The sequence below is a fragment of the Euleptes europaea genome, chromosome 3 (genome assembly GCF_029931775.1).
Source record: "Euleptes europaea isolate rEulEur1 chromosome 3, rEulEur1.hap1, whole genome shotgun sequence".
Lineage (NCBI taxonomy): Eukaryota > Metazoa > Chordata > Lepidosauria > Squamata > Sphaerodactylidae > Euleptes > Euleptes europaea.
In genome coordinates this window covers 109,417,955-109,442,878 of record NC_079314.1, presented here as the reverse complement: position 1 = coordinate 109,442,878, position 24,924 = coordinate 109,417,955, and positions in this window count along the sequence as shown.

Sequence of the window (24,924 nt, the reverse complement as noted above, 5' to 3'; positions counted from 1 at the left end):
GCTCCGCTGAAAGTTTAGGGTCGGCACACCCAAAAATGCGCCCTCTGCAGCCATGGAAAGAAAAAGGGGGGAAGCCCATATCTCGGGACCCCCTGACCCAATGTTTACAAAACTTGGGTGGTCTCTTAAGAAAACTTGTCTGAATATCCCCTGAAAGTTTGGGGTCTGTACACCAAAAAATGCGCCCCCTGCAGCCACGGAAAGGAGTTAATGTGCACAAGCACCCCCTCACACACACATGAGGATTTCCCTCTCTCTCTCTCTTTCCCCGGCCGGCCGCACATCAGCTGATTCCTCCAATACTCAATCCTGACTGATTGGCCAGAAGAAGACTCAGCTTGGCCACCGATTGGCCGGGGGAGGAGAGTGCTGCTTACTGAAGGTTATGCTGCTTACTGACGGCCCCGAATTGGCCGAATTTATTCGCGAACTCCCGAACTCGCTGAATTCGGCCCCCCCGGTTGCCCGCCAGTTTTGAGTTTGGTTCCTCCCGAACTAAAAACCGCCGAATCAAGGGAAATTCGGCTGATTTTCAGTTCGGGCCGAACCGAATTGACAGCCCTACTAGACTAGACTAGACTAGAGTAGAATAGAGTAGAATAAAATAGCTGCAAATGTTGGCTGACCATGCCTGCTGGTGTAGTGGTTAAGAGTGGTGGTTTGGAGCGGTGGACTCTGACCTGGAGAACTGGGTTTGATTCCCCACTCCTCCACATGAGTGGTGGAGGCTAGTTCCACTGTTTAACAACTAGGCTGTCACCTAGAGGAGGACACGGAGCTATTCCTGTTGGCAGCAGAGGATAGGACTTGTAATAATGGGTTTAAATTGCAGGCAGAGAAGTACCGGCTGGATATTAGGGAGGGGGGGAGGGAATTTACAGTAAGAGTTGTTCGACAGTAGAATCAGCTACCTAGGGAGGGGATGAGCTCCCCCTCACTGGCAGTCTTTAAGCAGAGGCTGGGCAAACACTTGTCAGGGATCTCTAGGCTGATCCTGCATTAAACAGGAGGTTGGACTAGATGGCTTGTATGGCCTCTTCCAACTCTATGATTCTATGATTCTTCTATGATTCCCCACCCCCTACAAAAATCAACAGTCACATCAGCAGAAGAGAATTGACAGTTCCAATGGTGATGGGGGTGGAGAAATCTCTGAAGGGTAGCTACTGGGTAGCAGCAGTAGTGAAAGGTGACACTGGAGGAGGATTTTTCATAGACAACGGTGGTGACAGTACAGCTAACTCTGCTTAGTACTGCGCAGAAGAAGATAATGGCAGTCCATTTCTCATCCCTTCATACCTTTAAAACCCTATGGTGAGACAACCCAAAACAAAAGAAGATATAGTGCTGGAAGATGGGGGGCCCAGGTCAGAAGGCATTCAATTAGCTACTGGGGAAGAGCAAAGGACAAGTAAGAATAGCGCGGCTCTTAATGAGGTGACTGGATTAAAGCCAAAAGACATTCAGTTGCTGATGTGAATAGATGAAAAAGGAAAATCTAAAGCTGTATGACACATATAATAGGAACATGGAATGTTAGAAGTTACGTATCAGGGTAAGCTTGAAACCGTAAAAAGGTAAGTGGAACGTTTAGACATTGCAATCCTTGGTGTTAGTGAACTATAGTGGACTGGACTAGGATATTTTCAGTCAGAAAATTAAAAAGTGTTGTATTCTGGAAAGGACAAACAGCGTTGCTCTAATACTTAGGCGAGAGTAACACAAGCAATCAGTCTGACGGAAGAATATCAATCAATATCACGTCATGGAAAGCCTATCAACATAATTGTCATTCAAGTTTATTCCCCAACTTCAGATGCTGAATAGGAAGAAACTTAAAGGATGACAATGTTGAAATTGCTCAAGATTTTCTATTTTTTGGCTCAATCATCAACCAAAAAGGAAACCGCAAGCAAGAAATCAGGAGATTGAGACTGGGAAGGGGAGCCATGAAGGAGCTAGAAAATATCCTTAAGTGTACGGAAGTGTTGCTGGAGACCAAGATCAAGATAATTCATACTATAGTATTCCCCAGATGTGACAGTTGGACACTAAAGAAAACTGACAGGAAGAAAATTGATTAATTTGACATGCGGTGCTGGAGGAGAGTTTTACGGATACCATGGACTGCCAAAAAGTCAGTGGGTTCTAGATCAAATCAAGCCTGAACTCTCCCTCCTCCCCTGTGCAAGCACCGGGTCATTCCTGACCCATGGGGAGACATCACATCCTGACGTTTACTAGGCAGACTTTGTTTATGGGGTGGTTTGCCAGTGCCTTCCTCTAGAAGCTAAAAATTACTAAACTGAGCCTATCGTACTTTGGTCACAAGACTCACTGGAAAAACCAGTACTGCTTTGAAAAGTTGGGATGCAGTTGGAGAAGAGGAAGACCCATCAGGAGATGGATTGATACAATAAAGGAAGCCACAGCCGTAGGTCTGCAAGACCTGAACAAGGCTGTTAATGATACGACGTTTTGGAGCTCATTAATTCATAGAGTCACCATATGTCGGAAGTGACTTGACGGCACATAACACACACAGTCATACCCGTCTCCTGCTACAATGGGAGACTTCCCGCATTCTGCCCACCACCACTTGGTGGGGTCTTGAGGGGGAAATGGGAGGGAAATTCAGTGTTGCGCCAATGGTGCGACATCACTTCCTGCATATAACCAGAATCAATGGTTTTACCATAGAGTTTTGAGGGAATGCTACAGTGTCCCGCTGACATGGTGATGTCACTTCCGGTTATTAGCCAGAAGTGACATTGTGATGTTGGCACAATGTCATTCCCCTGGTCCCTGCCTACTCCTCCTTCCACTCCAGATGTAGAGCTTTCTGGTTCTTAACACATCTGGTTGATATGCTCCTTTTATTTTTGTCTGTGTAAACACTGCTGATCTGTAGTGATTTGGAATTCAAGGGGCTGGTGCAGTTTTGAATGTTACGTTCTGATTTGTTTTTCTTGGTTTTACTGTTCACTTTCCATTGTTTGACTTGACATCCATCAGATGTGGGGCTACCAGGCCCCCCTTAGCCACTGGAGGGGGATGGGAGGTAGGGTTTCCAGATCCAGGTTGGGGAACTCCTGGAGATTTGGGGATGGAGCCTGGAGAAGACAGGAACCTGAATGGGGTACAATGCCATAGAATCACCCTCCACATTTTCTCCAGGGGAACTGATCTCTATAGTCTGGAAATGAACTGTAATTCTGGAAGATTGCGTGGTCTTACCAGGAGGGTGGCATCCCTCATCAGAAGAGCACAATTCATACTTTTTTCAAAAATGTATACAAGTGGTCTGGATTCACAGAGGCTTTGTCCAGAGACTGCACTGGAGTTCTCTTCCCTAGTCAAAATTACAGACATTCTGGTCCACAAATGCTTTTTCTGGATCTTTGCCTTGCCCATTTGTTCGCTGCTGAGGGTTGCCAGGTCCCTTTTTGCCACCGGCAGGAGGTTTTTGGGGCAGAGTCTGAGTAGGGTGGAGTTTGGGGAGGGGAAGGTATTCGCTTTGAAAGTGGCCCATTCAAAACCTTGAACAGGTTACTGATAAAATAATACCTTTGTGACTGCTCACATTTTTTTCATGGCTTAATAGTAGGGTTGCGCACTCCCTCTAAGCCACCAGCGGGAGGTGTTTGGGGCCGAGCCTGAGGAGGGCGGGGTTGGGGAGGGGAGGGACTTCAATGCCATAGAGTCCAATTTTCAAAGTGGCCGTTTCCTCCAGGTGAACTGATCTCTATCGGCTGGAGATCAGTTGTAATAGCAGAGGATCTCCAGCTAGTACCTGAAGGTTGGCAACCCTATCCCTGCCATTTTCTGTCCCCATATAAACTTCCTATCAAATTTTGGCCTAGTTTGAAGGAGGAAGTGAACCTGCATTAGGGTTGCCAGGTGCCCCTCCCCCCAGCTACCGGCAGGGGATGGAGGGTAGGGTTGCCTGGTCCAGGTTGGGAAACTGCTGGAGATTTGGGGGTGGAGCCTGGGGAGGGGAGGGACCTCAGTGGGATATAATTCCATACATCCCACCCTCCAAAGCATCCATTTTTTCCAGGGAAACTGAACTCTTCTGCCTGGAGATGACCCATAATTCCAGAGGATCCCCAGGTCTTCTCTGGAGGCAGAAATCCCTAACCTGTATTTGGGCTGTACCATTTCTGCAGGGCAAGGCTTGCATAACTGAATTCTCCTCCCTGTAAGAAATCCCTCCAGAAAACTAGCACCACAATTTAAGAAGGATGTAGACAAGCTGGAACGTGTCCGGAGGAGGGCAACAAAGATGGTGAGAGGTATGGAGACCAAGTCCTATGAGGAAAGGTTGAAGGAGCTGGGTATGTTTAGCCTAAAGAGGAGAAGACTGAGAGGGGATACGATAACCATCTTCAAGTACTTGAAGGGCTGTTCTATAGAGGTTGGTGCTGAGTGGTTTTCTGTTGCCCCAGAAGGTCAGACCGGAACCAACAGGTTAGAATTAAATCAAAAGAATTTCCATCTAGACATTAGGAAGAATTTTCTAAGAGTTAGAGTGGTTCCTCAGTGGAACAGGCTTCCTCGGGAGGTGGTGAGCTCTCCTTCCCTGGGGGGTTTTAAGCAGAGGGTAGATGGCCATCTGTCAGCAATGCTGATTCTGCGACCTTAGGCAGATCATGAGAGGGAGGGCATCTTGGCCATCTTCTGGGCATGGAGTAGGGGTCACTGGGTGTGTGTGTGTGGGAGGAGGTAGTTGTGAAATTCCTGCATTGTGCAGGGGGTTGGACTAGATGACCCTGGTGGGTCATCTAGTCCAACTCTATGATTCTATGATTCCCTTCCAACTCTATGATTCTATGATTCTATCAAATCCAAAGTTCTGGTCATGCAGAAAAACAGGCTCAGGCTTCGAAAGCTTACCAGAACTCTGTCCCGAGCACACTATGGAAGGAAAGTCAGGCCTTCAGGAAGCAGAATAGTTATTTTAATTTTATATTTAATAAAATGTAGTTACAGGCCATAAACCTCTGGCCTCAGGTGAAATATAAACTCAAATTAAAAAGTAAATCAATACAGCAAGGACCTTCGGTTAGTCTCACAGGAGACACAAGACAGCCTTACAAATAGCAAAATTGATCTCAAATAACACTGTTTGCTAGGGCTGCACTGAACATTCACCAGTTTTGATTGGGGTGGGTGATGAAACGAGCAATTTTAGAAAGCATATGCAAGGAAATCTTATGCACATTTCTTTGGAGGTAAGTCCTACTGATTTTAAAGGGGTTTAGTAACTGTGCATGAGGATGCCACTTAAAATGGTGCAAATATTCCTATATTCATATATGTTTGGTGCCATTGTCTTTCCTGGCTGCTGTTTTGTTTGTTTGTTTTCTTGCTTGCTTGTTTGGTGGCACTGTTGCTTCTAGTCATATTCAATCACCCTATGGTTTGGCTCATGTCCTGCTCACCACTTGTGAGCAGGGAGCAGATTGTTCAAGAAACTTTGGATGCATCTGATTTGTACAATTACATTGCTTTGTCACCCAATTAGGCTTTCATGCTGTACCACCACCACCCATCTACCATTGTCACCACCTCTGATTTTTAAAAGGTACATAATAACATGGAGAAAATTCATTTTTGAGCTTGGGATTTTTTGAGTTGACAGACTTACTACTCAGTGTCCGTGTGTCGTTGGTGTCTGCCCTTGAACCTACCTAGTCATGCAATCAGTACTTGTGATCTCAAATAGATACTGCTGACTACAAAGACACAAAAAGCAGGCAATGCAGTTTACTGGAGGTTGGTCATTTAAAGGATGACCACTGCACTTGCGTAAAAAAAATTTAATGCTTCACACAAATCGGTCATGGGAATGACCCAAAGGTGGCTATTGTCCCTTCTGAAGAGGGGGACTTTGCAAATTCTCTGATGAATTACTTCTTGGAGTGGACAAAAGCAACCACTAGCCGCAATGAAGAAGTAGCTACTGTACAGGTGCAAGTCTATTTGAGAAAGCACTGTGCTGAAGTCAAAATTTTCAAGGTACATTGAGTAGTTCGGATCAAGAGCTCACCTCATATGTAGTAGAGGAAGCTGGAAGTCCTCCCAGTATTCATGCCAAAATTCTCAACATGTCTTTTTCTGGGCATCTAAGGAAGCTGATGAGTAGTAGATTCAGGATGGACAGAAAGAAATACTTCTTTACACAAAGAATGATTAAAATGTGGACTTTGCTGCCAGAGGATGTAGTGATGGCCACAGGCGTAGATGGCTTTAAAAGGAGATTAGATGGATTCATGGAGGAGAGGTCTATCAATGGCTACCAGCCCCCGGTGACTAAAGGAAACCTCCACGTCCAGAGGCAGTACACCTCTGGATCCCAGTGCCAGGAGGCAACATCAGGGGAAGGCCTCAGCCTCTATGCCCTGTTGTTGGACCTCCTGAGGAACTGGTTGCCCACTGTGTGAGACAGGATGCTGGACCAAACAAGCAAGCAAGAAAACAAACAAACAAAACAGCAGCCAGGAAAGACAATGGCACCAAACATATATGAATATATGGACCATTAGTAGGGTTGCCAACTTTTAAGTACTAGCTGGATATCTCCTGCTATTACAACTGATCTCCAACCGATAGAGATCAGTTCTCCTGGAGAAAATGGCCGCTTTGGCCATTGGACTCTATGGCATTGAAGTCCCTCCCCTCCCCAAACCCCGTCCTCCTCAAGCTTGAACCCAAAAACCTCCCGCCAGTGGGGAAGAGGGACCTGGCAACCCTAACCATGGCCTAAGCAAGTCTACTCAGAATCCTACTCAGGTCAATTCAATGGGGCGAAATCCCAAGAATGTGTTCTTCAGGCTGCACCAATCTGCACATTGTTTATGAGCAACTGACACAAAACAAGGTACCAGTTTCAGTAGAAGTACTCCTATCAAATTTTGCTAATATGGTCAGGAACATAAGAACATAAGAAAAGTCATGCTGGGTCAGACCAAGGCCCATCAAGTGCAGCAGTCTGTTCACACAGTGGCCAACCAGGTATCTCTAGGAAGCCCACAAAACAAGACGACTGAAGCAGCATCCTGCCGGCATTTCAGAGCACCTAATATAATGGGCATGCTCCTCTGGTACTGTAGAGAATAGGTAAGCATCATGACCAGTATTCATTTAACTAGTAGCCATGGATACCCCTCTCCTCCATGAACATGTGCACTCCCCTCTTCAAGCCTTCCAAGTTGGCAGCCATCACCACATTTTGGGGCAGGGAGTTCCACAGTTTAACTATGTGTGGTGGAAGAAATACTTCATTTTATCTGTTTTGAATCTCTCACCCTCCAGCTTCAGCTGATGACCCAACATTCTAGTATTATGAGAGAGGGGAGGGAAAGCTTCTCCCTATCCACTCGTGGAGCCAGCATGGTGTAGTGGTTAAGAGTGGTGGTTTAGAGCGGTGGACTCCTACACATGAAGCCAGCTGGGTGACCTTCAGCAAGTTACAGCTCTCTCAGCCCCACCTACCTCACAGGGTGTCTGTTGTGGGGAGGGGAAGGGAAGGTGATTGTAAGCCGGTTTGATTCTTCCTTAATTGGTAGAGAAAGTCGGCATATAAAAACCAACTCTTCTTCTTCTTCTTCTATATCATGCATAATTCTATAGACCTCTATCATGTCTCCCCTTAACCACCTTCTTTCTAAGCTAAACAGCCCTAAGCGTTTCAACTGCTCCTCATGGTTGCTCTTTTCTGCAACTTGTCAAGCTCCGCAATATCCTTTTCAGATGTGATGACTAGAACTGTGCACAGCACACAGGAAAAAAGAAGGACTTCGGTTTCGTCCCATGTGTGGAGAAACGATAAAGGACAATGGAACATTTGAATCAAACTAGAGTTGTCACAAAATTTGAGGCTCTTACTTCAAGGGCTCGACCTGGATGGCTCAGGCTAGCCCGATTTTGTCAGATCTTGGAAGAAGCTGAAGAAGAAGCAGCAGCAGCAACAGCAGCAGCATTGGCTTTTATATGCCGACTTTCTCTGCCACTTAAGGGAGACTCAAAACCGGCTTACAATCACCTTCCCTTCCCCTCCCCACAACAGATACCCTGTGAGGTTGGTGAGGCTGAGAGAGCTGTGACTAGCCCAAGGTCACCCAGCTGGCATCATGTGGAGGAGTGGGGAAACAAATCCAGTTCACCAGATTAGCCTCCGCAGCTCATGTGGAAGAGTGGGGAATCAAGCCCGGTTCTCCAGATCAGAGTCCACCATTCCAAACCACCGCTCTTAACCACTACACCACGCTGGCTCTCAAGCCAAGCAAGGTTGGCCCTAATGAGTATTTGGATGGGAGTCCACCAAGGAAGTGCAGGATTGCTCCATAGAGCAAAGCACCTTGGAATGTCTCTTGCCTTAAAAACCCTACGGCATTGTCATAAGTCAGGCACGACTTGACAGCACTTTCCACTACTACTGCAAGGACAAGAAATGTGAAATCATCCCTAATGGAGAGATTTCCCCAATATCTTTATATATCATTAACTGGTCACTCATCTCTTTTAGCATTCTGACAGTTGATGGGGAGTCAGGCACCAAATTGCTGACATCTGGGATGAGACCAAAGAGACCTTTCAACAATAAATGAGATTTTAACTCAAATTATTTCACTTGAACTTTAGGTAACTCAATATCAGATTTTTTTAACATTAGCTTTCTATAAACCTACTTTCCAATTTTTTTAAAAAAAAAAAATGCCCTGCCTCTATCAAAATATTAAATGATTTCGTCCTGATTATAATAGGAAAGCAAGATTGGGGGGGGGGGAATATTCTAATACATTTTGAAAATTGCATCTATTTTGTTAAACAGCTTGGATTATATCAAGGCCAAAGTAACGTTTTGGAATGATTTCTTTGACGTTTCAGCGAACAAAAGTGAGCACCCAGACAGACTGCTACTTTGCAGAACTATTTTTTGTCATCCAGCATTTAAATGCTTTCCAGACAGAAGAGAGTATAATCCCAATACCGAGTGTATTTCCATATTTCCTTCCACGTCAAAGAGAGAAACTTGCAGAATCTAACACTTATGGCGCCATAATAGCTCAACAAGGTTTCAGATCTGTCTTTAATAGAAGGAAGAATCTAGGGAGAATGAAGACTAGTCAGTTGCATATATACTGGTGATTCAGGATATGCTGAACGTCCGCTAAATGTGATATTCGCATTGAAAGTGGCCCATTCAAAACCCTGAACAGGTTACTGATAAAATAATACCTTTGTGACTGCTCACATTTTTTTCACGGTTTGATAGTACGGTTGCGCAGTCCCTCTAAGCCACTAGCGGGAGGTGTTTGGGGCCGAGCCTGAGGAGGGCGGGGTTTGGGGAGGGGAGGGACTTCAATGCCATAGAGTCCAATTGCCAAAGCGGCCATTTTCTCCAGGTGAACGGATCTCTATCTGCTGGAGATCAGTTGTAATAGCAGGAAATCTCCAGCCATTACCTGGGGTTTAAAGGAAAGCTATGCTGGCAATAGAATACAGATGAACCTGATAAACAGCACGTGGGCTCAAAATCTAAATGCAATACTCACAATGCAAAGAAGTGACAGACAGACAGACAGACAGACTGACAGACAGATAGACAGATAATTTATTTACGGCCCTTAGCCAGATGCAAAGTGATTATTACAAAAACCATTAATACACGACGACCAACTAAGGCATGCCAACTTCAAATGAGAAAACAATAATATAAAAGTAGGCATGAGTCCAGATGAACAAAAAAATTGGGGAATAAGCAAAAGCATATAATACGATTACCTGGGGGTTGGCAACCCTCCTTGATAGCAATTCTCTATTCTCCTGATGGAAGCTGTCTTTTACCATGACTTTATTGAATATCCAGGGTCTCAGGCAGAGAAATGTTTTTCCAGCCTCTTGGTATCTGAGATCTTCTCATTGAGGGTGCCAAGAATTGAACACGGGATCTTCTGCATGTAAAAACAGATGCTCTCTCACTGTATCATGTTTTCCATACAGTTGAGATGAAATGCTCTGTGATTGTGTGCTTTGCCCCCAAGAGTTCCCTCTTAGCCAAACTCTAGAGATGGGAGAAAGGATCCCACTCTGTTAAAATACAGATTTGCTACCTGAAAAAGAAATGACTCTGTCGAGGGTTGCCAACCTCCAGGTGGTGGCTGGAGATCTCCTGCTATTGCAACTGATCTCCAGCCGATAGAGCTCAGTTCAGCTGGAGAAAATGGGTGCTTTGTCAATTGGACTGTATGGCATTGAAGTCCTTCCCCTCCCCAAAGCACGCTTTCCTCAGGATCCACCCCCAAAAAACCTCCCACTCCTGGTGTAGAGGGACCTGGCAACCCTAACTCTGTTGTATTTAGAAAGCTACATTTTGATTCTGCATGTTGTCGTATCCATTGGCTTAACTTTCATTGTTGTTATTAAAGGTGGATTTTGGGTTTTTTTGTTTTTTGGCTAAGGATGAACAAAACTGTAAAATGTGAGCTCTTTTAGGGCTGGCCCAGGTTCAAGGTAACCAAGTTCTTGCCACCTGATACTTTAATATATATCCCACTTCAGTATTTATGCACAATTTTAGTTAACCGTTTGACATCTAATTTTTTTTTTTACATTGCACCCTTTTTTATTGCTGTGTTTCCTGATGTGTATCTATCCTTTCCAGTTTTAGGATGCAGGGTGTGGTACCAGGGGATTATGTCTCAATAATTTACAACCTTGGCCTGCATTCTGAGCTATCAACATGCAACATTGGTTATCCAAAGAGCTGGGGAGGAAGGTGGGGGGGGGGACTGGATAAGAAGCATCGATTTCTACATGGTTGTAGGGAAAAAAATGTTGCGGCAAAAAATGATTTTCTTTCTTCTGTTGCATCTGGAGAAGTGAGCTCTGACTCACAAAAGGCAGCCCATGCTAGAATAAATACTGTTAGTCTTTAAAGGTGCCACCGGACTTTGGTTTTGTTTTGCTACAATAGACTCACACAACCACCTCTCTGGAATTAAGTGGTTGTTGACTGTTCAAAGAATTCTGAAATTCCCTAAATCGAAGGGAAGAAAGCTTAATGAAAGGACAATCTAACAAAACGTAACAATTATATATAAGAATAAAAGGAGATCACTTATAGACTGGAAGTTAGTTAAAAATCAGGAACCAGAGGAAAGGAATAAATGGGTAGCAATACATAGGTATGTGCTGTAAAGTTGCAACTGACTTATGGCAACCCCAGAAATGCGCTTTCAAGGCAAGTGAGAAGCAGAGGTGGTTTGCCATTGCCTTCTTCTGCAGAGTCTTCCTTGGTGGTCTCCCAAGTACCTAACCTGCTTAGCTACCGAGATCTGATTAGATCAGGCTATACTACACCATTCTACATCCAGATTTCACAATAGGAACAAGTAAATATACCCAAATATTTGTGCTGAGAATATTGCTAGTGGATAGGGTTGCCAACTTCCAGATACTAGCTGGAGATCTCCTGCTATTACAGCTGATCTGCAGCCGACAGAGATCAGTTCACCTGGAGAAAATGGCCGCTTTGCCAATTGGGCTCATTGCCTTCCCCAGTCGTCTACACTTTACCCCTAGCAAGCTGAGTACTCATTTTACCAACCTCGGAAGGATGGAAGGCTGAGTCAACCTTGAGGAGGCTACCTGAAACCGACTTCCGTCAGGATCGAACTCACATCGTGAGCAGAGCTTTGACTGCAGTACCTCAGCTTACCACTCTGCGCCACGGGGCTCTCTTACCGGCCTGCTAAATGATAGCAATGTGTTCCTACACAAGCAAATATAGGCAATGAATCACACTTTCTCACATACAAGTCAATTCAGTGGCGGACTGGCCATTGTATCAGCTTGCCCGATGGCAAGGGGCCCCTGTGGGCCCCTGATGAACTGGGGCCCCTTAAACATTAGACAATATGTTCAAAATAAAAATCAATAAAAATTAAATGATAGTTGTGGGTGGGCCCCCTTTGTCTCCTGGCAACCAATATTAACTCAGTCCGCCACTGAGTCAATCATTCAGTTAGATCTGGAGTTTGCAAAGCTCCATGAAGGATCAGATAATGCTAACTCTCAATGCTCTGTCTCGAAATAAATATAATCAGCTTAGTCAAAGAGATGCAGGATAAGGAAGACAATTATTTATACAGAATCAAGGATACCCTCCTCCTAGCAGCAACAATTGGTGGAAACACAGTGGAAAGAATAACCCATCAGGAAAAGTCTCTTGTGGCGCAAGGCCTGTTTTAACCCGCTGATTGGAAATATTCTCTGTCCATTTCAGCTTCTCTCGGCTTTCTATTTGAGCTTGGATTTTTTGAAACCAGGCAGCCGCGTGCCAGAATAATGGAAGTAAAATAAAATTAGCATTCAGACCGAAGGTCCCACGTTCCCTGGGGTCTCCAGTTAAAGGGTCTCCTGTAGCAGATGTAAAGAAAGACCTTTCTTGGCCCGAGACCCTGGAGAGCCCCTTCAAGTCACAGGGGACAATTCTGAGCTAGATAGATCAATAGTTTGACTTAGTATGAGGCAGTCGTCTTGTTTGTGGGCTTCCTAGAGGCACCTGGTTGGCCACAGGGTGAACAGACTGCTGGACTTGATGGATCTTGGTCTGATCCAGCAGGGCTTTTCTTATGTTCTTATGCTCTTAATTTTGTATGTTTAGGACACATACGGCTCAAAAGAACCTCAGTTAGGACTCATGTGGAGCAAACTTCAGCATTTCTCCAAGTCAACAAATATTGGAATTTGATTTGTAAACTTGTGGGGGGGGGGGCGAGGAGATGCTGCTTGTTTCAAACCTTTTCCAAAAATGAGCTGTCTCCCAAAAGAAAGCGTGACTAAGCCTCAAAATAAAGCCTTACAAACACTTATGTAAAGCATGCGGTTTCAAACCCTCACCAAGATTTGGGGCGGGGGTGGGCACGCCGAGGGAGGGCTAATGAAAGTCTGTCCGTCTTGACTGGATTCCAGTCGTGCAACGTTGCTTCGCATGGTAAATAAAGATGTTAGCAATTTACTCATTGCTTGACAAGTAACACATTGTTTTCAAATATCAAGACCAAATGTTGGCAATCAGCGTAGATCTGCGCATCAAACAGGTGCCCACGAGATATGTTTGCCAAACTTAAGTATATACAAAAGCCAAATATAAAGAGAATATAGCTAGAGCAAAAGCTTCAGCGGAATGGGGCGGAAAAAAACTTTGACAGGCATGGCAGGGACACTGTTTTGCGACCCCTGGCACTGCTGAGGCTCCTGATTGCCAGGGGCGGCCTTAGCCAAGGGGCAACCGCCCCAGGTTTCAGACTTAGAGGGAACCCCAACTGATGACACCCCCAAATGAGTGGGGAAGAAGAAGAGCGAGCTCTTGCCACCCTTTGTACTTAACCTATCTGGGGCTCAGGCAGCTGGCTTCTGGTGGTAGCAGTGGCTCCCACTAGGGTTGCCAACCTCCAGGCACTAGCACAAGATCTCCTGCTATTACAACTGATCTCCTGCCAACAGAGTCCACCTTGAGAAAATGGCCACTTTGGCAATTGGACTCTATGGCATTGAAGTCCCTCCCCTCCCCAAACCTCGCCCTCCTCAGGCTCCTCTCCAGAAACCTCCTGCCAGTGGCGAAGAGGGACCTGGCAACCCTAGCTCCCGCCCACCTCACACCAGGCAAAGGCCATTCTTTGCTTGGCCCTGGCAGGGGGCACAGAGTGGCAGTCACTCTGGGATAGGGTTGCCAGCCTCCAGGTAGTAGCTGGAGATCTCCCGCTATTACAACTGATATCCAGCCGATAGAGATCAGTTCACCTGGACAAAATGGCTGCGTTGGCAATTGGACTCTATGGCATTGTAGTCCCTCCCCTTCCCAAACCCTGCTCTCCTTAGGCTCCGCCCCAAAAACCTCCCGCTGGTGGCGAAGAGGGGCCTGGCAACCCTACTCTGGGATGCCATCCTGGACTTTTGCCCGGGGACCCAGAACCACCAAGACCAACCCTGGTGGTTAGAGGAGGAACTGCAGACAGTTTCAGCACAACCAGCCACAATCCTCCTGATCCTAGGAGTCAAGTGATCCTAGAAAGCTAATCCTGGGCCATTGCATGTTCCACAGCTCCCAGGTCTGCTGTATTCCCTCAGCATGAGCAACTCCTTCCTAGGTAGGGTTACCAACCTCCAAACGGTGGCTGGAGATTTCCTACTATCAGAACTGATCTCCAGGTGACAGAGATCAGTTCCCCTGCAGAAAATGGCGGCTTTGGAAGGTGGGCTCTATGGCATTACGGTCCCTCCCCTCCCCAAACCCACCCTCTGCAGGCTCTACCCCCAAAATCTCCAAGTATCTCCCAACTCGGAGCTGGCAACACTATTGCTGAGGAAGGCCTCTGCGTACTTCGGAATTGCTTGCTTGCCTACCCGCCTAAGGCAGTGACAACATGGTAAGAGCTGATGTGGTGTAGTGGCTAAGTGAATTAGCTGTAATATGTGAGAATCCTGGGCTCAAATACTGTCACTAGGTAAGCTCTCTCTTAGCTAGGGTTGGCAACCTCCAGGTACTAGCTGGAGATCTCCTGCTATTACAACCGATCTCTAGCCGATAGAGATCACTTCACCTGGAAAAAATTGCTGCTCTGGCAATTGTACTCTACGGTATTGAAGTCCCCTCCCCAAACCCTGCCCTCCTCAGACTCCACCCCAAAAATCTCCAGGTATTTCCCAACCAGGAGCTGGCAACCCTATTTTCTATGGAGAGGTGAGCATCCTATAAACCGAACCCAAAATGTACCATTTTTTCCACAGCCCTAATTAGGAGCTAGGCAGAACACGCATATTACTGACATTCAGTTACTCCACTGGCCACCTATCAGTTACCGGGCTCAGCTCAAGGTATTGGCTATCATATACAAGGCCCTTCATGGACTCTCATATCTGCGGGATGACTTTTCCCCCTATGCTCCCCTAGGGCATTGAAATCCCTCCCCTCCCCAAACCCCGCTCTCCTCAGGCTCTGCCCCCCAAACCTCCTGCCAGTAGCAAAGAGGGACCTGGCAACCCTACAGATTGGCTGAGTCAAGGTAGGGGGCCATCTTCCAGGGTGAACGAAGTTGGAATTTGTGGCATGTCAGTCTCTGAATGAAGTGGACCACTCTTTTGGATACTGTCCATATACTGTGAACCACAATAAGCTGGACAGATTCTATTAAGACTTGCTTGCAGGAGCCATACAAATTGCTAAGGGTGCATCTAGTAGAGGGTTGCCAACCTGCAGGTGGTGGCTGGAGATCTCCCGCTATTACAACTGATCTCCAGGTGACAGAGATCAGTTCCCCTGGAGCAAATGACTGCTTGGGCAATTGGCCTCTACGGCATTGAAGTCCCACCTTTCTCCAAGCCCCACCTTCCTCAGGCTCCACCCCCAAAATCTCCCGGTGTTTCCCAACCTGGAACTAGCAACCCTAATCTAATATCAGGTTCTTTATGATGACCAAGTCAATGCAGTTAAACTCTGGCGTTAGTTTACTTCTTCCTCTGTCGGCAATCAATTCTGGCCTGGTGGGAATCTGTGCAAATGGGGAAGGAAAGAGTCTCTGAAAGAAAAATATATATATATCGGTCCATCTATATTCAGTTGGAAGCCATATTCTCTACATACTAGTGGTTTGGTTTATTTATTTCTGCCAACATTCCAGGAGATTTACTTCGGATTTTAATCTGACCACCCCAAACCCTCCCCCCCATACTGAACCTGTGCTCTGATTAAAAGTAAAGGCAGCGCGTTATGAAAGTCAGCAAATCTGTGATTCAAAAAAGGACACCTTACCAAGGGTCAGTATTTTATATTAAGAGGAAAAGTCTGAAATCAGGGAAGAAATGCTACTCTTGGAGTAAAGAGATTCTATTGCTCTGAAAGCGAACATTAATAATTCATTTCTTTATAGAATTCTCCACTCTTGGCTCTGTGCAGGTATAATAGTTTGAAAGACCTTCCACGGGAGGCGAAATATTAAGTTTTCCCTACCTCCAACAAATTTTAAAGCAATCCACCTTGATGTGACAGGCAGCCCTCTGGCTTGAAGACAGGAAACTTTGAGTACCCGGGACAAAAAATTAATCTTTATAAAATGGAGTGAAAGAATAACGTTGCCGGATTGACTTTGTCGTTTTCAAAGTGCAGCCATCGGAGGATTTTCTGTCTGAGATGCCCCATTAGTAGATCAGATTTTTTTTAAGTTGTTCTTCTCTGAAGGGTGAGTGCTTACACTCGGCCTGAACACACATGAACACATGAAGCTGCCTTATACTGAATCAGACCTTCGGTCCATCAAAGTCAGTATTGTCTACTCAGACCAGCAGGGGCTCTCTCCAGGGTCTCAGGTGGAAGTCTTTCCCATCACCTACTCGCCTAGTCCCTTTAGCTGGAGATGCCGGGGATGGAACTTGGGACCTTCTGCATGCCAAGCAGATGCTCTACCGCTGAGCCATGGCCCCTCCCTGAACCAACTCCTGGCTCAAACCCCTGCTCCAGAACCAGCTCCTAAAGAGGAGCATCTGTTGAGCATGGGCAGAGAGAGGGATGGAGCTGGGGGACTTAACGTTGTTTGTGCCCCACTCTAGCTCTTGCATGAGGGTCCTGGATGAGGGGACCTTTGTCCCCCTTTGCTGGCTATGGGTCATTAGGGTGTGCTAGGGGTGGGGGTGTTAGGTATCATTTCGGGTCTGATCATTCCTTTCTTTCTTTGTTCCCCCCTGTTTTTAGACCAAGGTCTTGACCAATAAAACCATCAAACTTAAATAAGACCCGTCTCTAAAAACACCTCCCTTCGACTCTTCTCTGCAGCCTTCAAAAAACGGGAAACAAAATAAGTATACTGAGGGTCAAAGCTCTCTAAGAGGAACTGAGCCTTTTGCTCCAAAGTTGCTCGAGAAAATGCGGACCATTTGTTAAAACATGGTATAATCCATTTTTGCCTAAGTTGGTAAATGTAACGACAGTGCAAAAGGATGTGTACCAAGGAGTCCACTGACTGAAGAAGGCAGGGACACAGCTGGTCTGAAAAGGGTATCCTTAGCAGATGGCCCAGCAAAACCATTGAAAAGGGGCAATTAAATCTTGAATGCATAAAGATTCAACAGAATTATAGAATCATAGAGTTGGAAGGGACCACCAGGGTCCAATTTAGTCCAACCCCCTGCACAATGCAGGAAATTCACAACCACCTCCCCCCACCCCCCCAGTGACCCCCACTACATGACCATAAGATGACCAAGATGTGTTTCCTCTCATCATCTGCTTAAGATTGTAGAGGTGGTGGAGGTTGTGGCCACTGCAGGGGGATGGAGTAGGTGGTGCAGAGGTGGTAGCCACTGTGGAGGTGGTGGCCACTGCAGCAAGATGGAGCTGGTGGAGTGGAGGTGGTGGCCATCGCTGAGGGATGGAGCTGGTGGAGCGGAGGTGAAGGCCACTGCAGCGGGATGGAGCTGGTGGAGTGGAGGTGGTGGCCACCGCTGAGGGATGGAGCTGGTGGAACGGAGGTGAAGGCCACTGCAGCGGGATGGAGCTGGTGGAGTGGAGGTGGTGGCCACAGCTGAGGGATGGAGCTGGTGGAGCAGAGATGAAGGCCACTGCGGGGGGATGGAGCTGGTGGAGCAGAGGTGGTGGCCACCAGTGTGGGATGGAGCTGGTGGAGTGGAGGCGGTGGCCACTGTGGAGGTGGTGGCCACTGCTGGGGGAGGGAGCTGATGGAGCAGAGGTGGTTAGCAACAGTGGAGGAGTTTGGTGCTTATGGAGTGGAAGTGGCTGCTGTTGCTGTCAGGATGAAGGAACTCACCACCGTTCCATTTAGTATGTGGCGTCCCACGTGGAGCTCCCTCCAACACTCTTTCATTCAATTTCTTTGTAACTGCAACCCTGTCTTCCAGTACTTGGTGTTTCCAGCTTGTCTCCTTGACAATGAACACTTAAGTCCAACCAGAATGCATCATTTGTTCCCTCAGTCCCTGAAAAGAATCCGTGAATTAGCCCCCAGAAAGAGTTGAGGCACTGTCCTATCCTTCTCCCTCTTCACTCATCATTAATCAGCTATAGCGCCATCTCAAGCAATCATGTTGTGTTTGTTACAGAATTAAATGACTCTGTCTCTTTTGTCCATGGCAGGAGGTGCAGCTGTTAAGCAGGGGTTTTTTTCCCCCCTTGTTGTTAAAAGACTGAAATGCAACAAATACAATATGACCTTGAGCTGAAAGGAAAGATGTATGTAGAGAAGAGGGGAAAGGTCCTTTCCTAACAAAGGCAGAGATATTTCATAATTCAATTACCATCTTGTTCAAAATGACTGTTATACAAAATCTAGAAGTCATTCAAATTACAGAACTTCTACAAAGGTTAGGACTCTTCCTGAAAAGGAAAAAAAAAAGCATTCCACATTTTCTCTCTGCTTAAAAGGATATATTGCAGGTACCATATGAATTAAGAGAGTAATGGCTCAGCTCAAAGTGCATGTGAATGGTGCGAACGAAGGGATGCATTCCATCTCGCCATTATTCATGTAATGTCTCGACACAGGACCACTTTTGTGAGAGGCGAGGATGCCTAGTCATCCTGAGGCACGGGGAGAACATGAATCTCACCAGGAGAAATATGTGCCTCTCCTGGCTTCAAAGGAGATGAGGAAATGTGAGTTACAGAAACAAATATCTGAAGGGTTATCACATGGAAGAAGGCAAAGATTTGTTCTCTTCTGCTCCGGAGGGCAAGACTAGATCTAATGGGCTTAAGTTATAGGAGGGTAGATTTTGATTGATCGTTTTGAGAAACTTCCTAAGAAGAAGACACCACCTCTTGTTCTCTTCTCTTGCCTTGAAAACCCTAGAAGATGGTGAAGAGTTGGTTTTTATATGCCGATTTTCTCTATCTTGTTTAAGGAGAATCAAACCAGCTTACAATCTCCTTCCCTCCCTCTCCCCACAACAGACACCTTGTGAGATTGTGGGTCTGAGACAGCTCTACGAGAATTGTGACTAGCCCAAGGTCACCCAGCAGGCTTTGTATGGAGGAGTGGGGAAATTAACCTGGTTCACCAGATTAGAGTCCGTCACTCATGTGGAGGAGTGGAGAATCAAATCCGGTTCTTCAGATTAGAGTCCACCGCTCTTAACCACTACACCACACTGAAGGGTTCAACAATGGAACCAATTACTATGGAGTGAATGGGCTCTCCCTCGATGGGGGTCTTCAAGCAGATGCAGGACAGTCATCTCTTGGGCATAGTCTAGCTTTGAATTTCAAATGTTGAGCAAAATCAGATGCCCCTTCTATCTATAGGACACTCTGAATCATATCCCAGTAGCACGTAGTGGTTGTGTCTTCAGGAGACCTTTGGATCTGCTATCCTAAAAACTTTTCATTACTTTCAGTGCCATCCTAACAACAACATTTTCTTGAGAGAAACCCTACTGAATAAACCTGGATAGGATTCTAAGTAGACCAGGAAATGGTTACACTTTGCGAGCATCTGTTTGATTTCAACACATCTTCAAATCATTCCCTGGATGCTGGTGGGTCTCCAGCTTCTCAAACTTGTGGGACACTTTTACGTCACCATTCCTAATTCTCTGAAGATCTTTGTTCATATGAAGAGTTCCATCAGTTCTTTATCGTTTCATTAAAACCTGAACATACCACCTCCTAGCCAATTTTCTCATGGCAGTTCACAAAATTCTCCATTAAAAAATATAAAATAAAATTGTAACTTATAAAGACATCAACAATTCTAAATTTCAATGATAATGATACCAAACAGTAATACGTATTCAAAATATTCAAACACAGATTGCGAGTATTTGCCGACAGAAAGAGTTTTGGGAGAATGGCTAGAAGCCATTCTGGATCCATGGAATAGAATAGGTTATACATCAAATAAACAATTAAATAATTGCAGTGGCTGAACAGATGTTCCAAAGGAAATCAGAGAATCAGCTATAAAACGCTCATTGTTGCCAAATACCTGAGAAAATACAAAATGTCTTGATCCCATTCTGATAATTAAAATTCATCAGAGAAGATATCCTGCTAAGAGATGCAGAGAGAGAATTCCATAGGTGAGGGCCCATAGAATCAGGTCTCTGATGATATAGTGCTTTGAAGAATAATATGGGCCATTTATGCAGGGATGTTTCCCCGCAGTCACCCCGCCAACTGCTTTGGGGCTACCTTTTGATTATGCATGCCTTATCCGCCCATCAGAGGTCACCTCGCTTTCTGTGCGTATTCCTGCACATTTTGCCCGTGTTTTCCAGATGCTGTTTAAGCCAAAATCTGAAAAACTCTGGGAAAACGTACGGAAACTCATGGGGAGCGCGAGGCAACCTCTGACGATCAAGAAAAGCATGCATAATCAAAAGAAAGCCCTGAGGCAGTTGGCGGGGTGACTGTAGAGAAACAGCCCTGAATAAACGGCCCTAGACAAAAAGAGACCGGTCTCATAAGGGTGCAAAAAATTCCTTATTTGTTTACAGCCTGACATCTAGCTCAAACTCTCTAAAAAAAACTTCAGCTTCAGCGTATTAAAAAGAGTAGTTTACCAAAACAAAAATGTGCATAGTCTGTCTAGCAGTTACAGACATTTGTTAGACAACAGCAGACAAGGTACACCATGGGGAAGCAGGTATTGTCCTCATTGCTGAATATTTGAATATTAACTATTTAAAAGGTACAGTCAGATGGCATTTATCTGGGAAAGCCAGGAAATAAAGATTGTGTTTGTGCAAAAGCAGCAACTAGAAATTCCACAAATCAGCAAGTGAAATCTCACATTTAATGAGGCCCATGGAAGCCTGACCACTAATTGTCCTTGAGAAGAAGAGTTTTGGGTTATAAGCCAAGCCAGAGAATGGAAAAGAACAATTTAAGGTTGCAGTACTGGATTCTTGTATGTGCGTACAAAACAATTGGTTAGGCATGCTTTACCTCTGCTTAGGATCTAGTATGGCATCATGGTTGGACTAAGATTCAGGAGTCCTGGGTTCAAATCCTCATTCAGCCATAAAGTTTACCAAGTGACTTTGAACCAGCCATACACTCTGAAGCTAGCCTACCTTCCAGGGTTGTTGTGAGGGGAAAGGGGGGGAACAGAAGATCCATGAATGCTACTCTGAGCTCCTTGGAGAAAGGGAGAGATAGAAATAGAGTATATATAATAATTCAATCCTTGAGAGGTCAGTGAGATTTCATCACATGTACCCATGAAGCTGTCTTATACTGAGTTTATCAAGTTTATCAAGGTCAGTACTTTGGGTTGTCAGCCTTCAGGTGGGGCCAGGAGATTTTGGAGGTGGAGTCTGAGGAGGGTCGGATTTGAGGAGGGGAGGGACTTCAATCAGATTTAATGCCATCAAGTTCACCTTCCAAAGCAGCCATTTCTTCCAGGTGAACTGATTTATTTCGCCTAGAGATTAGTCCAGCTACCACCTACAGGCTGGCAACCCTACTTGGAGATCTCTCACTATTACAGTTGATCTCCAGGTGACCAAGATCAGTTCCTCTGGAGAAAACGGGTGCTTTGGAGGGTGGGCTCTATGGCATTATACCCTGCTGAGATCTCTCCCCTCCCCAAACCCAGCCCTCCCCGGGCTCCATCCCACAAATCTGCAGGTATTTTGGTGTGATTGGTGTAGATGTAGATTGTCTTTCTAACTTTTGGTAAATTAGGATTAAGTATTGTCGAAGGATTTCACGGTCAGAGTTCATTAGTTCTTGTAGGTTATCCGGGCTGTGTAACTGTGGTCTTGGTATTTTCTTTCCTGACGTTTCACCAACAGCTGTGGCAGGCATCTTCAGAGGAGTAACACTGAAGGACAGTGTCTCTCAGTGTCAAGTGTGTAGGAAGAGTAATATATAGTCAGAAAGGGGTTGGGTTTGGCTGAATCATTGTCAGGACAATGATTAGCACATTACCTTTGATACTTTTTGCAGGACAATGATTCAGCTCAACCCAACCCCTTTCTGACTATATATTACTCTTCCTACACACTTGACACTGAGAGACACTGTCCTTCAGTGTTACTCCTCTGAAGATGCCTGCCACAGCTGCTGGCGAAACGTCAGGAAAGAAAATACCAAGACCACGGTTACACAGCCCAGATAACCTACAAGAACCTAGGATTAAGTACTTTAAAAAGCAACACGATGGTTTCAAAATGGACGGCGGCTTGCTAAGCAGACTCATGATGGAAGATGGGCCTGGACAACCTGCGACCCACTGAGATGTCTGCAGTCCATCACTCAGCCAAGCATTGTGGCTTGCAAGGTGATTGACACCTCACTCCCCTTTTCCCCACAGACCCAAACAGGAAGCAAACAGGAGGTTTATTGATCCTGTCAGGCCAGAATACATAGCCGGTGAGCTATACATGGTAGATCAGGAGTCATGCAGGCCTCCTCTAAGGAGAGTTCAAGGCAGAAGGGAAAGGGAGGCTACTGGAGATCAGATCATATGCACATAATTTAGGTACGCTCAAGCACCAAAACAATGATCCCAACAAGCAAGGAATTGCTTTCCTGTGTATGTAGGCTTGCCAACCACTGGGTACTAGCTGGAGATCTCCTGCTATTACAACTGATCTCCAGCCGATAGAAATCAGTTCACTTAAAGAAAATGGCTGCTTTGGCAATTGGACTCTATGGCACTGAAGTCCCTCCCTTCCCCCAAACCGTGCCCTGCTGAGGCTCTGCCCCAAAAATCTCCCGCCGGTGGCGAAGAGGGACCTGGCAGCCTTATTCTACACACATTCACACATATGCTCCTAGGCCTTGTTCATCTGACCCATCCAACTTTCCTTCTTCTTCTTCTTCTTCTTCTTCTTCTTCTTCTTCTTCTTATGTATGTATGTATGTATGTATGTATGTATGTATGTATGTATGTATGTATGTATGTATGTATGTGGAGAGAGAGAGAGAGAGAGAGAGAGAGAGAGAGAGAGAGAGAGAGAAACTTCTTTTAAAAAAACCAAAGGATTGTTTAAAGCAACAATCAAGGTCCTTGACTCTTTGTTCCGAAAGGCACCAGACTGAGCCTCAGAGCTGTTTTTGCAAATCAACATATACGTATACAGACTGCACTGAACAGAAACTAATGAAATTCCAAGGTGTTCTGGGATTCCTGTTTTATTCTGATCAGGGCTAGATTGCACTATTGACCAAGTGCCAGCCATAGAGCGATACAATGATTGAATAAAAGTGGATACATAATCGGAGGAGAGAACTTTGCCACAACCGGCCGTGTTGTTTTGCTCCTAATACTAAAGGAAATGCATGGTTTTTTAAAAATATATATATCTTTTCTGCCCTTTGTCTTTCTTTCCACTTTCAAAGTGCACACACACGCACACACAAAAGCGCACACTTTTTAACCCCTCTCCTCCTTCCCTCAGTGGATTCTCCCCCTCTCCCCATCTCAGCCTCTCTGATAGTTTCCACAGACAAAATAATACAAGGTGCCTTCGCCGGCGACGCTGATGAAATATTTGAGGCCCAGATATTAATCTGTTATCAGTTGTGTAGGTGTGAAATGTGATGAAGATGACAGAGGCTCCCGCTCAGCCAGCCTAAAGTAATTTGCACCAAAGATATTTAGATCTGTCTTTGGACACTGCAGATCAGTTATTGCAAGAGAGGGAGAGCCTGTGGGGAGCCTGCCTTAAAACATATTTCAAATGCCAGGGGAGCCGCATGAAAATTGGGTAATGAATGAAATTCTGATTGCAGAAAAATCACTTAGGGAATGTGACGGATGCGGTCCGGCGGTGTTCTCTATGCAAAGCCCGAGCCGGCAACGCTGAACGGCATGCGCGTTTGGTCCTGCGGATTTGGCAGTGTGTTCAATCTTGTGCTTTCCAGCCACCCCGCCTCAATGGGAGAAGGCAGAGGGCACAATGCTGGCTTTGTCCAGAAAACACGGGAGCTGTTGAGAAATCTGAATGAAATGGGAATTGTCCTAGCCAGGGCTTGGGCCCAGCCTAGGGTTCCCATGTCCCTCTTCGCCACTGGCGGGAGGTTTTTTGGACGGAGCCTGGGGAGGGCAGGATTCGGGGAGAGGAGGGACTTCAATGCCATAGAGTCCAATTGCCGAAGCGGCCGTTTTCTCCAGGTGAACTGATCTCTATCAGCTGGAGATCAGTTGTAATAGCAGGAGATTCCCAGCCTAGTACCTGGAGGTTGGCAACCCTAGCCCAGCCTGGACACACACCTGTCCAAGTAAACTTCTCATCAGCCAGTATTTTGCTAGTTTGCCCAGTAAAACTGCTCTCAGTGTGGGGTTTTTGGGGAAAAATAAAGCAGTGATGGTAGAAAGTCCGGTCAAGTCACAACCAATTCATGGTGACCCTGTAGATTAGAGAGCCAGGGTGGTGTAGTGGTTAAGAGCAGTGAACTCTAATCTGGAGAACAGGGCTTGATTCCCCGCTCCTCCACATGACTTTAATCTGGAGAACTGGGTTGGTTTACCCACTCCTCCGCATAAAGCCAGCTGGGTGACCTTGGGCAAGTCACAGTTCTCTCTGAACTCTCTCAGACCCACCTATCTCACAAGGTGTCTGTTGAGGGAGAGGAAGGGAAGACAATTGTATGTGGATTTGATTCTCTTTTTAAAAGGAGGGGAAAGTCAGATATAAAAACCAACTCTTCTTCTTCTTTGTCTGCCACTGGGGTTGCCAGGTCCCTCTTTGCCACCAGTGGGAGGTTATTGGGGCGGAGCCTAAGGAGGGTAGGATTTTGGGAGGGACTTCTATGCCATAGAGTCCAATTGCCAAAGCAGCCATTTTCTCCAGGGGAACTGATCTCCATTGGCTGGAGATCAGTTGTAATAGCAGGAGATCTCCAGCTAGTACCTGGAGGTTCAACGTAACTCTACACCTATCTATGCTATATCA